The 17,566-nt window shown below is 30.4% G+C and overlaps 3 long non-coding RNA genes across 3 annotated transcripts; all 3 read left to right on the forward strand.

The window, feature by feature from the left end:
• On the forward strand, positions 1 to 383 carry LOC133205490 (uncharacterized). The gene is made up of 3 exons (XR_009723622.1): positions 1 to 55; positions 163 to 225; positions 358 to 383. It is a non-coding gene; the product is annotated as an uncharacterized LOC133205490 (long non-coding RNA).
• Positions 384 to 740: 357 nt separating this feature from the next.
• On the forward strand, positions 741 to 1,116 carry LOC133205554 (uncharacterized). The gene is made up of 3 exons (XR_009723628.1): positions 741 to 797; positions 908 to 970; positions 1,082 to 1,116. It is a non-coding gene; the product is annotated as an uncharacterized LOC133205554 (long non-coding RNA).
• Positions 1,117 to 15,927: 14,811 nt separating this feature from the next.
• Positions 15,928 to 17,280, forward strand: LOC133205624 (uncharacterized). Its single transcript, XR_009723634.1, has 3 exons — positions 15,928 to 16,109; positions 16,553 to 16,617; positions 17,223 to 17,280. It is a non-coding gene; the product is annotated as an uncharacterized LOC133205624 (long non-coding RNA).
• Positions 17,281 to 17,566: the final 286 nt, after the last annotated feature.

Consider the following 17,566-nt stretch of genomic DNA (forward strand, 5'->3'; position numbering starts at 1 on the left):
TCAGGAAAAGGGGCATTTTAAACAGATTCTGGAGGAAATTCACAAAGAGTTACTGGTAAGGGAAAAATAAGTCATGATAATTCATGTATATACAAGAGTACAAGTCATTATATATTTGCATTTGTAAATACCTTTTTGTACATAAATGTATTTTTCCCTAAGACAAAGTTCAAAGAAAGGGAGTCACATCAACAGACCAAGAGAGATCTCCACAAAGAGCTTCTAGTAAGTAATCAACAATTTATTTTTAATTTAGGTAAATGAATTATCCTTCTTTTTTTTTTTTTTTTTTTTTTTTTTTTTTTTGATTATGCAAATCAAGTTTTTTTTTTAATTTTAACATTTTTTTTTTCACAGACAAAACTTGAAGAAAAGAAAGCAGTTAAACAGATGCTGTCCAAACTTCATGAAGAGTTACTGGTAAGAAAAAAATAATCAGGCAGTTATACATGTATTAAAAGTGATGAAAATAGATAAAATATTTTTCATCTGAATTTCAACTGATTTCTAAAAGTATAAAAATAAATCTTTAAAAAATGATCATGCCAAATTAATTTTTTTCTTTCAGACACGTATTCAAATTAAGATGGATCATAGACACTCTCTACAAAAAATCCATGAGGAGTTATTGGTAAGAGGTTAACACTATACATGTATTCAGACTTGGCCAATAAGTTATGACATAAAATATTATTTTGCAATCTTACTAGAAGTAAAATATGATTTTCTTGTAGATAAAACATCAGGAAAAGGAGCATTTTAAACAGATTCTGAGGAAAATTCACGAAGAGTTAATGGTAAGGGAAAAATAAGTCATGATAATTCATGTATATACGTGAGAGTACAAGTCATTATATGTTTGCATTTGTAAATACCTTTTTGTACATAAATGTATTTTTTCCCTAAGACAAAGTTCAAAGAAAGGGAGTCACATCAACAGACCAAGAGAGATCTCCACAAAGAGCTTCTAGTAAGTAAACAACATTTTATTTTTAATTCATGTTTAATAAAGTATCATTTTTTTAATTGATTGTGCAGGTCAAGTTTTTTTTAATTTAATTTTTATATATTTTTTTAACAGACAAAACTAAAAGAAAAGAGAACAGTTAAACAGATGCTGTCCAAACTTCACGAAGAGCTTCTGGTAAGAAAAAAAATCAGGCAGATATACATACATAAAAAGTGAAGAAAAAATAAGTAGAATATTTTACATCTGAATTTCAACTGATTTCTAAAAGTATAAATTAAATTACACCGGTGAGATTTTTTTTTTTTTTACAAAACTCAAGGAAAGAAAAATAGACATCACAATTTAATAAAACTACACAAAGAGCTGGTCTTTATTTAAAAATCAGATAAACATTTATGTAAACATACTTTATCAAATAGCATTGAGTTTAACAATTTATTTAAAAATGTTTATTTCAAATTAAAATTTAGAATTATTTTTCTAGATACATATGAAAGTAAAGATGGGTCGTCTGCAATTTCTGCAAAAAGTCCACAAGGAGCTTTTGGTAAGAAGTTAAAAATTATACAAGTTTTTCATTTTTTTAATCTATGAGCTGTTAGGAGGAGAATACTATACAACACATAAAATGATGGAGAATTAAAGGTGTTTTTCTTTTTTACAGAGTTTGCATTCAAAGAGAGAAAAAGAAAGAGAACATTTAGTCCCAAGAAGACTGTTCTTGTTCAATATTGAGACTTTCAAGACTCCTTCAAAGGTACAATGTTAATTCAGTTGAAGATGCAATTCATACAACTATACAACTACAGTTCAGGTTTATTATTATTGAATAACTTTTATGAATATGTTTCTGTTAAAGTCTGTTTTATTATTCCACAAACTGTATAAATCCAATGGAATCACATTAACAATTTCAAATCATCCACTTAGAGTTTATATTGCATGGTGTTATCAATGTGAAATTTATATATGTAACTTACAGCATGAAATTATCTATATAAAGAAGGTATTAAGTAGTGGGAGGCATACATAAAGTTAGCACGTCTTGAAACTGAAATATCTAGTCTCTTTTTTATGAATTTATAGCCATTTCATTGATGTTTTAGGGTATTTTATTTTTGAAATTTTACTGTATTATGAATTTTTTCTCAACATCTCTAATTTTAGATTGAACAGAAAGAAGATAAATGTACAGGGCACTGTAAACTGGATATCAAAAACAGTTTAATGGCACATACTAGTATCAGTGAGAGTACGACTGCAGTCCATACACAAAAGGTACAAATTTTGAGGATGTTCGACCTTCTGATAAGAGAGATAACTCTCACTGAAATAAATGACTTTATTCCTTTTTAAATTTGTCACATTAAAAAGTTATTTCTGTCAAATTTTGACCCGCAAGGAATGCTGAAATTGTGTGCAATGAAATAACTTAAAATTTCTTTCAAAAAACTCATTAGTATTTAAACAAAATTTTATGTATGAGTGAACAAAGAGATACGACAGAAATAATACATGTCGTGTTATTCGGATTTACTTAGTGAAACATGGTTGATATTGTTATTTTGTAGGAAACAAGAGGAAAAAAGACGCTGAGAAGTCGATTAAGAAAGTTTTTCGGTCTAAAGTTAAACTGACAACCAACAAACTGAGGAAATAAATAAATAATCTTCATATGTCACTTATTTATAGCATGGACTATTTACAGTTAATCCTTACGTCCATTTCATTCGAATTCTAGGTGTAAACGTCTATTATATATACGAGAAATAAATCCATTGAATTGAACTGGGGTTTTTTTATTTCTGCATCAAAATTGTACAAGTGATATTAGTACATGCTGAGTGAAAGAAATTTTTTCACATTGCCTGTATTTTTAGTGAAGGTTTATAAGTATGAGTCCATTCATTTTTTGTTTAATTCACCCACATGTGAAAGGTCCCTAGACATTACACACATTTACTTTTTATCCCACCAGTTCGTTGTTTTCATTATTAAAGCACTTCTGAAGTTAAGAAACACAGTAAATGTGTTTTTTTACACCTTAGACAAGAGCCCCAGTTTCTCCATGTACATTATGTTGAAATTAGAAATGCAAATTTTTCCAAGGTTGGTTGATTAACCCAGCTTTTGTCTTGTATGTACCTTTGAACAATATAAACAAAAGGGTATATAACAGCTTTTTGCTTAATACATGTTTTATGACTCATTCATCTATTGCAACATCAACGTTAACCAATTGCAAGCTTGTATACTAAATGTCTATACAGTATGAAGTTTTGGAACAAGTGTTTACTTAATATGGTATAGGTGCATTTCATTTCCACAACATTTTCAGAATGGTCATTACCGCTACAAAAAAAAGTTAAATTACCGCTACATTTCTATGTATAAGATACCGCTAAAATACCTACCTCTCCTGTTGCCATGGGTTTTAAACTTCTATCCATCTGTTAGGCCAAAATGATAGAAGATAGAAGTGTCTCACAAACATTTAAAACAAATATTACTCAGAAATATATTGAGATGTTTGTATAAATTAAACATATGCATTGATTATTTCAATTCAATTGAAAATGTTTTATATGTATGATACTATATACAGAATATAGTAAGTAAATATCTTTATAATTAAAAAAAACAGGCAGTATAATATCAATATTGAGACTCTCTCTCTCTCTCTCTCTCTCTCTCAGTAATCTATTTGTAATCTCTGTGCACAGACTGGAAGCTATTTTATAAAACTGACCATGGTTCAGGTCACAACACAATCCCCTTTTTTTTTTTTTGGATGCTAAAGGAGAGAAAATCCAAATTTTCAACCAGAACTGATTTTAAGGACACATGCTACAAAACAAAACAAAATACATGAATTGGTATGATTTTTTTTTTTTTAATTTCATTGATAATGATGTATATATAAAATCTCTAAAATATTAAAAAATTGAAGACTTTTAATGATGTTCAAATTTCTTCCTTTTTGACATCACCCTTATAAATTTATACATTTTTATTGCTTTATAGGGCATTACTGAGACCCCCCCCCCTCCCCGTACAAAAAATACTGTAGTAAACTTTAGTTAGGCGACCATAATTTGATTTTTAGTTTTACGGATTTTTTTTTTTCAAGAAAGGTCAAGTCGGAGGACGAAAAAAAAGGACAAAATTCACAGTTTATTATTTATTGATACATAATTTTGTGAAGTTACACGGCATTTTATATAACTGTCATGTTATGCGACGTTGGTTTTTTTTTTTTTTTTTTTTTTTTTTGTGACACTATTTTCCAACACAGTCTGTTATTTTGCATTTGATGAATTGTTAATTAGGGATTTATCAGCCTATTTTTGGAAACGCCATTTTTGGGGAATTGGGAAAAAATTAAAATGTTGCTTAAATCATATACTCAGGTGTATTTCATTTAACATTTCAGCATGAACTCTAATTTGGGCAACCAAACAGACAATTAAATATTATCCAACTTCATCATACAAAATCGATTATGAATAATAGACTAATAAAAGTAAAATTGACTTCAATGACTGGGTATAAAGTATTAATACAACTTAGGGTAGCACATGTGTGTATGAGATTCCAATTTAGGTCATTATAGAATCTGTTTCTGCAGATTATAAACCTCCTGCAAAAATTATACCAAGTACACATTTTCTAAAAGTCCTCTTTTAATACATGTATGAATTAATGCAGTGAAAATATATTTCTCTATCTAAAATAATGCCTACAGTCCTTACCATTCATTCATAGATCAATTGAATAAGTGGAAATAACTTAATAAATCTATATAATTACACAATATCACCATTTTCAGAAAAACGGAGGAAATTCGGATTAAAAGTTGGCGATGTTTTTACAGTATTTTTATACATGTGTATGACTTTAGCTTTGCTAAATGAGTTAAAAAGATGAAAAATTACAGACAATCTGACAATTTTACTTTGAGTTTTTCCAAGATAATTAATTTTAAAAGCATTGTTCACCTATTTGGAAAAACACTGCCAAATTGGGAAAAAACTGAACTCATTTTCAATTGGGAATGGGGACGAATTTCGGCCCCTGGAAAGGTACTGATAAATCCCTGAACTGTTTGAAAGTGCAGTTTGGTTTTTTGAAAACAATGAAACCAATCCAACGATGTCCACCGTTCTGCACACGTGTTTTTATGTATCTGAAATAGCTAATCCACCTAAAAATTAAAAAGAGGAATTTCAATGCAAATCTTTGATTTCTAGGAAGTTAATTCCATAGAATGAAAAGAATAAGCATTCTTTTTAAGGAATTTCACACAATAAACTAAATACTGATGCCCAAAAATACCCAAACACTGACAACGTCTGTGACCCAGGAGAGCAAATCAGGGAAGATAACTATCAGAAGTATTTCGAGCGCGATTGAAATTAAGCAAAATATAGATGACTGAATTTAACGTTTGAATAATTTTCAAGTTAGAAAAATTAAGAAATGCACTTTAAATTGTAAAAATTTTCTTATATTTACAGGTATTTTGAGCTGTCAGCACTTTATTTTCTTCAAATAATGAAATACCAACTATGTCTCCGATCCCGATGAAGACAAAATTTTACAAAAGTCTATGCACTTTTGTGCTACATGTTGGGGACTTCGTTTAGGCATGAAAAAATCTTAAATAATGTTTAAAATCTTTATAAAGTTGAAAATTTGTGCTAACACTAAAAACGTAAAGACAATCTGGAAAAATAGTGTACCGCTACACTTCCTATTCAACATACATTTTCATCAAAATATTCTTATCAAAATAATTTTTTTCTATCTAAAACATAAGATTATATCGGAAAACAAAATAGCTACTTACGTAATCTTTAATTCTCAACTGTCCTTAAAGATAGATCAGAATATTCAATTTAGTATCATTGTTTATTTCACATAACAAATTCGAACGTTGATGGCCGCCAGGTCACAAACACGAGTTATCTAACTTTGCAAAAAATGGCGTTAACTGGAATAGCTATCTGAATGATTTTCTATATTATAAAACACGGGTTTGACACGAGCGGCTTGAAAAATTCCGGACTTTTTTTTTCAATGCAAATTTCTAGAGTCGATCCGTAAAACGGATCCGTAAAACTAAAAATCAAATTATGGTTGCCTTAACTATAACGATAACTTTGGCACTATGAAAACTATACATGGAGTAAATAATAGAGATAACTTTGACACTTTGATTTACGAAAGTGATAACTTTGAAAACTTTGATTTACTGTAGTGATCACTATGACACTAAAGTGATAACTATGAAAACTTTGATTTACTATAGTGATCACCATGACACTAAAGTGATAACTATGAAAACTTTGATTTATTGTAGTGATCACTATGACACTAAAGTGATAACTATGAAAACTTTGATTTACTGTAGTGATCACTATAACACTAAAGTGATAACTATGAAAACTTTGATTTACTATAGTGATCACCAAGAAATATATATCTTTGATTTACTATGGTTTTCAATCTAATATACTTTATATCGTTGTATATAAGACGATAACTCTATGTATATACACATTGTTTGATGTACTTAATGCTATTAATATAATGTGATTTACTAATAATATAGTAAGTAAAGTAAGTAAATATTTTATTATATGACTTGTGTATAACAATTTAACATTCATTACACAAATAAACATACAACACCCGACCCATCGGACCTATAACTCACTTTTAGCAATATAGATATTCATTACATAGGTGTGATTTTTCTTTCACTGTAAAAATTGTGTTTAGGAAATAAATAGAGGATATTCAATGTTTTGTAGATGAATATGGTATTTATTTCACTCGTGAGACAGGATTTTTTGATATTTTCACTCGTGCTTTGCACTCGTGAAAATATCAAAAAATCCTGTCCCACTCGTGAAGTAAATTCCATATTCATCTACAAATCATTGAATTTTCTTTTTATTACATTTTCTTTGAGTTTCCCTTTGCCTCTGTCTTTCTTTAACACAGTGTCATAAGCTTGACGTCACAGTTGAGCGGTTGAAACGTCATAGCTTAGCAGTTGTGAGATTGAAAACATTACATAGCATGGATTTTAGCAACATATTTAGGAAGAAATTTGCAGTTTTAGCTCTATCAAGATGGTTAGTTACTATCTCTATCTAATGACAAGCCAGAAATTATTTTTACTTACTTTGGTATCCTTTCACACTGTGAGAGAATATCATTTAGGTATCCTTTCACACTGTGAGAGAATATCACTTTTATTCAATAAATAAATAACAGTATTTCACTATTGAAAATGTAATAAACGCTTCTATTACATGTTTAGATCTAAACGTGTATAGTATTGTGTTTAACAACTAAACACTTATGTCTTAACGTTTTATATCTAAACTCGTTTAGAAATTAAAAACGTTTTACTGTAAAGTGCAGAGTTATCTTCCCGGAAATGACACACATATGTATATTTGAACGTTAATTTGAGCGGCTACCTAAACAAAGAAACACAACAAGCTAAGGTGATGTTTCAATGAGAGTTATGACAACCCAATTCAAGGGATAACCATGACGAAATAGTGAAATACGTGAAAGGGCATCTTATTACTGCAATACATTAAAGGATTGTTTTTCTGTTTCTTTGCATTAATTAACCCCGATGAGGAACGTAAATAAAGTTGACTTGGGATATCTTGAATTCGTTCATAGACTTGCAGGAGAGGAAATAATATTAAGGTAGTATGGGATACCTCCACGTTATGACGTATTTCCGTTTGAAGTATTGTTTTGATTTGCATGAGTGCTTATTATCGGGTCAAAATTTGTAGATACACCGTTGAAAAGAACACTCTGAAGCCTATTTCAATGCAAGTTCTCACAAGTCGGCATTTTAAGTAAAAACAGACAAAAAAATCGCAAGTATATAAATTTACTTATAATTGTACAACGGACATTTAAAAAAGCAAACCCCTGTAAAAGGTAGTTTCAACATTGCTGCTTTTGAACACTTTTAAGCAAAAGCTGTATTTCAATTGTTTGAGTAACTGTACAGCACCTTGTGTGCGGTGAGGCATGGATAAGTGCGATTACTTCACATTGTGCTGAATTATCACCAATCAATTATCACGTTAACCAGAGCTGGACTTTTTTGTTATTTAATTCAAGAAGAAACTGTTTGGTCACAAATCAGCTAGCTGTTGTATATAGTCCCAAAACGTTCAGATGAATGCAATTGCTCTGAACAAGACACGTCCTGGAAAGCGATTGTCCATGCATTGTTTTCAAAACCGCTCAAAGTTGAAAACTACAAAGTGCGATTTTTTTTATGGTTGGGAAAAAATGCTCATCATTTCTAAAATAGCACCCAGGTTTTTTCAGCCCTTGGAAAATAAAGAAGGATAACTCTTCCGCTCGGATCTTTTAATTCAAAAAATTTTAAATGCATTTTATATTTTCCATTTATATATATATTTTCAATTTGTTTATTTCACTTTGCTAACATATCAAGATACATTCTTATTGTAGACTTTCATGAAATGTTATCCGTCTGTTTTCAAGAAATAAAGTTTTCCCAGTTTTTTACGCTTATTTTTTGTTGAAAATTAAAAAAATACTAAGACATATTTCTTGTCATTTTTGTTTTTATAAACACTTTATATTAGCAAACGCCTGCCTATAATATTAAGCTTATGAAAAAAGAATTATGCAAGAAAAAAAATCGTTTTTGTATTTCTCATTAAAATAATAAAAAAATTATTAAAATTACACTTTAATATACTGAAAGGTGGGGGTATTTCAAATCCTTCTAATTTGGGTACATAAATATGTAGGAGAAGTTTCGTTTGGTATCCCATACCACCTTAAATGTCATTAAAACATATATAATTATATCAGTATAGTTTTACTAAAACTTGAACAATTTTGTTTTTCTAAGTAATATAAAATATCAGTGATAGTGTACTTTTATATGGAACGCCAAATCAACATACATGTACATGTATATTCAAATATTTGAACCTATCTTCAAATAATTGTACCTATCTTCAAATAAGTGTACCTATCTTCAAATAATTGAACCTATCTTCAAATGATTTGAAGATAGGTACAATTGAATTAAAGATAGGTCTAAATGAATTAAAGATAGGTGTAAATAATTATACCTATCTCTAAATAATTAAACCTAGGTTCAAATAAATTACACCTATCTTTAATGGAATTATACCTATCTTTAATTCAGTTAAAGATAAGTTCAATTGAATTATACCTATTTTTAATTCATTTGAAGATAGGTACAGTTGATTTAAAGATAGGTACAATTGATTTGAAGATAGGTATTTGGATAGGTACAATTCAATTATACCTAGGTTCAATTCATTTTGTGTTAAAGAAAATAATGAAAACTCCCCCTAACAGCGACTTGAACATGGAGGGAACCGAACAAAGCATTTTTATGGGGAGTAGTTGTTATTGTAGTGTCTTTATAATTAAAGACAGGTTCAATTCAATTGCACCTATCTTTAAATCAATTATACCTATCTTTAATTCATGGCATTTATACCTATCTTCAAATCAATTGTACCTATCTTTAAATCGTTTGTACCTATCTTCAAATGAATTAAAGATAGGTATAATTGAATTAAACCTATCTTTAATTCATTTACAGATAGGTACAATTGATTTGAAGATAGGTACAATTGATTTGAAGATAGGTACAATTAATTGAAGATAGGTTCAAATATTTGAATATATGTTAATTTGGCGTTCCATACTTTTACTAAAATCTGGTTTTATTTCCTGCAGGTACTGTCACCCCTACTAATGTGTTCGGAACATTTTATTTTTCGGTGTTCTGCAAATATTAAAATCCGACGAATTCCATGTAGCTCTCACAGTAGCTCTGACGAGATCTAGCGAGACTACAACGAGATAAGGTAAATAATTCACAGAAATGTGGCTAGGAAGTGACTAGCACGTGGAGACATGGTAAACAGAAAAGTTATATTGAGTTTCATTTTTCACCACTGAATAATGTTTGTAAAAATGTATTTCAATCTCTCTTGAATTCATTCAAACGTCAGTAAGTATTCTTCATTGCATTATTTTCTGCACTTATGTATTAAAATTCCTTGTTGGACAAACATGCTTGCATGTGAAATGGGACTTTTTTTTTTTTTTTTTTTTTGGCGTTAGAGTACTTGTAGCAAATGGGGTACCAATATAGCTTAATCTGAATGTGTATATATGTTTTATATGTTTATGTACCTCGTGTGCCATTTACATGGTTTTTGAGTGAATAAATTGAATTGAATGAGTTGAATTGCATTGTGGGTTACTACGAATACTACAGGAACTTTACGCTTGAAAAATAAAAACCAGGGCGATCGAAAAGGCACATAGGGCTTTTTTTCCATGCATTTGCATGCTTTTCCGTGCTGTCCATTTTTATTCTATTATTTCCATGCTCACAATTACAAACAATTTATTTGTAACACGTTTAATAAACGTGGAATTCTAGGTTTCTCAACGTCATACTGTAACTAAGGCGATTTTCGTCCGCATTCCTTTGTTGTACTATCGGTGAATACAATTGTCAGGTGGGTTCCTGACCAAAACAGATGATCACGGGTATTTTTTAATTTTTTTTTTTTTTTTTTTTTTTTTTTTTTTGTTTTTTTTTTTGCAATTCATTTGATATCGATCATACAATGAAGCGCTCTGAAGTGGTAAAATTCTCCGTTTGATTGAACGTTTAGAGCTTTCTTTAGAACGTTGATTGTCATATAATGACACGCCTATTTCTTTAGAAAGTAAAAACAACGCTCAAATGGTTCATTCGAATACCTGTGGAACAGGTATTCGATAAATATAATAGCCAATCAAATTGACAGTCTATACATAAACACCAAGTAAACACGTGTTCGACCGATACATGTATTGTGGTAACTCCAATAAACAGGATGAATTCACGATTATGTACATGTTCGTTGCAATACGCGTTATTTACAAAATCGGGGTCTTTAACTCTCTCTTCTAACTGTATAAAATCTCCTTTTCAGTGTAATCCATGTTACTAGTCGCAGAGAGTGGGGTTACCTAAAGCATTACGACGAATATTTCTTTCTCATTTCTAAAGAAACAGGCGTGTAATTCTGTAGCAGGGTTCTCCATGGGCTGTCTAACGTGGCGACTCCGCCACCGTTAAATTCCCTAGCGTCACAGTTAAAAAAAATCAGCGCCATAGTTCCTCCACAGTCAAAATTTTAGCGCCACAGCAAGATCATTGTATTTCAGATCATTGATGTCACATGAACGTAAAGGCCGGTCTACACGGTAAGATTTGTATTAAAAGAATTGTATTATAATACAAAATCTTACTGTGTATACACTCTTAATACAGTGTATCATAAGATTTTTCGAATCTTGTAAAACTGTATTAAGAATAGAGCAATGTTCTATTTCTTAATACAAGTCTTAACTTACCTTTCACTTTCAACCAATCAAATGTACTCACATTGGGGGTCATCCTATTTTTATCATTACTAAAGAGACACATGATAAATAATAATGGCCGACTTTAGCAGTAATTATATAAAAAAAAACTGGTGGTTTTATGGGAAGGAGAAAAATTGTTGATTATCTCAAGTAGAAACTACAACAAAAAATACACAGTAAGCAGATCTAATCAGACACTGCTAACAGAATCTCGTCTTCCGTTATTTTAAGGAAGAAATATGGCGGGGGAAAAAACGTGGAAATACCTAACGTCTTTGTACAATCTTACAAGATATGTATTAGCGTGTGTACAAGAAAGAATTACAATAAAAAAGTATTATAATACTTGTATTGTACCACAAATCTCATCGTGTGTACCGGCCTTAAGTTTACATACATAATGTATTGCTTTCTCCATAAATGCTTTTCTGAAGGTTTATTTATGCATCCATGGTTGAAATGTATAAGAGATATTTTGAATTCATGTGGTCTGTCTTAAGTGTGGATGAATCAAATTTTTTTAGTATTTCATGGTTAAAATCTAATGTGAAAGAGACATTGTTAAGTCAATTTTACAAGACTGGCATATGAACATAGAAAATTCATCTAAATGTTTAAATTATAGGATTTTTAAAAACAATTTTGGACGAGAAATGTACCTAAGTAAACTCCCAAAAGATTTAAGAATTATATTAACAAAATTTAGAATTTGTAACCACAAACTTCCAATCGAAGCTGGTAGATGGACTTATACTGACAGATCTTTAAGAATATGTAATTTATGTAATAAAAATACTTTAGGTGATGAATTCCATTATGTAATGGAGTGTCCATACTTTTCTTCATTACGTATGAAACTTATTGATAAGAAGTATTGTTTTCATGTAAATACTTATAAGTTTGAGAATCTTATGTCCACCACAAATGTTGACTCACTGATAAAGCTGTCTTTGTTTGTTAAAAAGATATTGGCCTGTTTTCAGTAATACTCTTTCATTTGATACTACTCTTCCTTACTTGACTTTGTATTTTGTATATATGTAAATATGTTCATGTACCTCATATACCATTGTGTGGTCTGAGAGAAATAAACAAACAAAGTAAGATAAATATAAAAAAATATATATCAAATGAACATCCAAATTATGTACCGATTTTCATTTTTAATGCTTAACCGTTAATTTACTCCAATTAGGGTCCATTGTTTGGCTTGCGCAATCAATTATCTTCTAGATCTCGATGGACACATGAATGAAAAGAGACAAGCCATTTTATTCACACTTCACGATAATTACAAATGAAATAAATTTTTTAATAGCAATTAATTCATGTTTTAATAGTTCTGCAGATAACCACGTTCTTAAATTGCATTGGCACTGCGAGTCAAACATCGTACGTGTATCGTAATCATGTATTTTTGTACAGTGTAGCAATTGACGTGCGATGAGAAACACCCAAACTTTCCACTCATACGAAAAATTTTACCACTTCAATGCGCTTCATTGTAGATTGAGTTGAACCACGTGTTCTAAGTGAAATGTAAACGTATAGGTGACAAGTTAACGTTGCTAATCATGAATTGATTGGTCAGTTGTGGGTGGTAAGATCCTCTGTGCGCATTAATAACAAAAGCCATATAAGGTAAACAAAGGTTTGTCATATACATTTTTTTCTACCAGTGCATCGGGCGATTTTGAAAAAGTAACACTACTAAAGCTATCGTTATTTACTCTGACTTTAACACATGGTCATTTGAGAATGTCTCTCTAAATTTTTATATATAGTATACAAGCCTGTTACTCGTTAGCATTGCTTAAACATTTACATAATATAAAGCAGAAATCAATGATCGTTTTAGCTACGTTGTTCAAAGGGACATAATTTGAGTTATCGAACTTCGAAACAAAACTTACACTATGCAAATTTCCAAATAAACATTCAATCACAAGGACAGATTGTATATAAAAGCTGTCTTTGGAGGGTGGATGGTGGGGAATATTGACAAGTAAAATAATTGTGCTTGTTTAAATACAAGTAGAATTGCACCATACTGCACTCTCCTGCAATACAATGCGATACATTGTGATGCCTGCCAAATTGTCCAATCAAAATTAACTTAGTCATTTTTTTTTTCTTAATTGAATTTAAAAACTTATTGAATACACACACTTTTTTTCATTTTATGATTTGAAAAAAAAGGTTTCAAAAACAGACTAGAGAGCATTTCTTTTATTCTCATATTCTTAAATATTTGTTTTCTTTGATATGAATCGAAATTAACAATCAGTAATTAAGTCGAAGGACTTTCGCAAAGTTACGTGTTACTGTTTTTTTTTTTTTTTTTTTTTGTTTGTTTTTGTTTTTTTTTTTTATCGAATGACTAGTTTGAGTATGCGCAAAAGATCCAAAAGAAATGAACACTCCTTTTTGACTGATGAGTGGATTTTTTTTTTTGTTTGCAAGAGAATTTATACTGTTTACCATAATAAGAATTTAACTGCATTTTATTGCACTGCACTACAATGCAATGTCATTCAATAAAATGAAGTCCATTTTTTTTTTACATTATGGTATTGAAAATAAGGTGTAAATTAACATGTTTTCTAATATACATGTATTTTCATTTTTTAAAAAAGTTTTGAAAAACAGACTGGATGGAATATTTTCATTAACTTTTTCTTGTATGAATGTTCTCTTTCATACGAATCTAAATCAACAATGCAGTAATAATGTCGAAGGATTTTTATGACAATTTTTTTTCATTGTTGTTTATTATTTTATGCAACGCCTAGTTTGGGTATATGAAAGATTGAAAAAGAGAGAAATCTCGTGTTTGACTGATGAGTGTAAATTTTGAGAGTGATGCAGATAAGCACCAGGAAGGATAAACAGAATATATTCTGATAACAGTACTTAGAGTTAAGTTCTCCTCAAAGAACAGTTACTTTTGCTAATTTTTTTTATTGAAAGACTGATATGGATATATGCGAAACATCCCGAGGAAAATTGGAGTGTCGAGTGAAGTTCTTTAATTGCAAGCTAATTGATTTAGCTTTTGAATAGAAATATAACTGTCCTGCAATACATTGCATTGTAATGCTTGATGTACTGTCTAATTAAAACATACGTGGTCAATTTTTGTTATTAGGCAAAACAGTGAAAAAATATAAACTTTCCTGTTTGACTGGTGAGTGAATATTTTGAGCCTCAAACAAAGCGCCGATGACTTTGTAGCACAATCAAAGACGCTTTTCAATACTGCTTAACAGTACATGTACTTGTTCAGTGAGATAAGCTCATATTAAGTCCTTTACACGCGACATTACCCGTAACCGTTATTATGTTCCCCAAACGAAGTTTGGGAACATATTGTTTTTACTCTGTTTCTTATTATTAAGGTCTTTCGTCTTCAGCGGAAGACCTTCTTGTTATTCTTCGGTTTCTTTTCCACTGTTTTTCTTATTATTTTTTTTCTTACCGATTTTGTGCACGCGATTTCTCGAAAACGATTCGCTCGATTTTCATGAAACTTTCAGGTCTGATAGAACATAAAAAAATCTTGATACATATTTTTTTATTTTGATGACGTCACTTCCGGTCCGAAGATTTTTGCGATTTAGTGATTTTTGGAGGGTCAGTTTGTCCGCAGGTTTTCTAAGAAACCACTCATCACAGGAACGTGAAACTTTTATCGAAGACAGAGCAACATATGTAGATCTGTAATACGTAGTTAACTTTCACCGGAAGTGCCACGCGTCGACGCTCGCTATGGCCTGAAAAAAGTCGTATCGAGAGTTTCAAATTTTCGAACACATTTTCTGTACGATATCTTTTTACTTGGAAATATTTTGTTAAAACATATATAACAAATTTTGTGCAGAATTACAAGATCTTTCAAATGATATCTCGAAAAAAGGGCTGGCCCCTAAAATAAGGAATCTAAAGGGGCCAAAATATTTTTCCAGATATCTCAAAAAGTATTGAGAATTTGTAATACTTCAAAGAAGCAAAGTTGTTCAACATGACAAGTAGCAGCTTGCGAGATCATCAAAATGCGTCGAATGACGTCACTTCCGGCCAAACAGGAAGAAGTAGAAAATTACTTATTTTCACAGATATTGGTTCAGTGCTGCTATCCCACAAGTTGACATGGGATGGGATTGGATAGATAGGATTGAGGATTGAGGATTCACGATAGAAACATATAGAAGTTAATCCAATCCTATCCTATCCTGTATCCTACAGCTAATCAGATTCGAGTAAAGGTTAATTCATATGTCAGAATAAATTATAGAAATGCAAAAGGATATAGAACGTGTACAAAAGAATCATTTATAAAATCACAAAAGAAAATAGACGTGTTTTTTTCTTAACACACATTTCTACTATTTCCTTCGAGTAATATGGCGTACGATCTAACCGTGAACGATCACCGGAAGAAGTTTCGCATGTAAACAAAGAAGAGATCGGACATCAAAAGATCGTATTTCTTCAGCATGTTTGGATGATTAACTCGATTCCTACTTGTGTTACAGTTCAATAACATGTTTCTCTGTTAAATGTGCTCTGTTTGTCTGGATAATTCCACTTGAACCGTCAGCGGCGGACTATAACAGATCATAATCGCAGTTGTTTGGTGCAAGACCATGTAAGTATACTACACACTGTAAAAGTGTGCATGTTTATACGTATCTCTCCCTTTAAGCAATGTTTTAATGACTTGAACTATTAAAATTTTGTTCTATTGTAATATACACAGAAATCGGATGTGGAAAAAAGAGGTTGTGTAGAAAGGGGAGGGGTAGGGGGGTTAAATATTTACAAATACTTTGTCACATGATCAGATGTATTATACCTTTTTCAGTTTGTTATTGCTATATACTCATTTCCCTACTGTGGTTAAAAAACATTTTTTTCTTATCTGATTGCAATTTAAAATAATTAAATGCAGAATCATCATGATCATTTCTTATGCTACTGTGTATAATAAGCCCACTCAGCACTTGCATGTACATTGTATGTATGACCTATTGTGAATTAAACATAAAACATGCAACATAAATTAATCATTTATTATCTTCTTCATTTCAGAGAATGGTACCCAATTTTGCTTGCCCTCATTAGTCATCACAATATAAAGGATTTTACATTTAGAAGTAGGTATGATTAGATAATATTTATTTTGTGTTTATGCATGTTTCATTAAAATACATAAAAATCATTATCTAAGTTGAGATGAAGTGTCTGCAGATTTTATGAATAAGTGATTTTCTTCTTCTTAAAAATGTTGAGAGTAAAACTGAAATTAATGTATAATTGTTCTGGTCATCATTGTCATGTTATATGTATTTTCATTTTTTTAAATATTCATATTTCAAGCAACAAATGAAAAGAAATTAACAAACAACATATTAAATAGATTAATACAAGCAGAAAATAGAGAGAAAAAAACATCCAAACATGTACTCATACTAGTTAGCAAGATGATGAGATGAAATGAGTTATAATCTACAAGTAAATTATGTAAATTATGATTGTTTAATTAAGATAAGAGTTCTGACTATGAAGTTGCAATATAAGATTTGATTTTGCTTGATTTGTTTAAAATTAATGCATTACTCTGGGAGAGAAAAAGGTTAAATTCAGACAATTGTACATGAAATGAGAAAGATAATCACAATCAAATACAGTTTTAATGCATAATGCATATGACACAATTTACAATCTACATGCACATAATGGTGTGTGTTTTTTTCTTCAGGACAATCCTGCAAATTTGCAGCTGTACAAATTTTCTTCATCTCATCTGCTGCTGGAATGAATAATGAAAGATTTTCAAACCAGTGTCCAAGAGCCCCCTAGAGTCTGGAATGATGGTGTTCTTTATTAAGGAGATCAGTGTGTGATGTATTTATTTTCTGTGCATTGATGACATTTGTGAAACTGTTCGGTTACTTTATGACCATCTCTCTGACAATTACTTTGACATTTGAAATTCAATTTGAGCGACAGACAAGCAGGCCAAATAATATGCATGTAAAACATACAACTGTTACAGTAATAAGACATTGATAAACTTCAATTTAAACAAACTACATGTACATG

Source organism: Saccostrea echinata, unplaced genomic scaffold (genome assembly GCF_033153115.1).
Source record: "Saccostrea echinata isolate AGI-Se365-2 ecotype Australia unplaced genomic scaffold, CSIRO_AGI_Sech_v1 ptg000001l, whole genome shotgun sequence".
In the NCBI taxonomy this organism is placed as follows: Eukaryota; Metazoa; Mollusca; class Bivalvia; order Ostreida; family Ostreidae; genus Saccostrea; species Saccostrea echinata.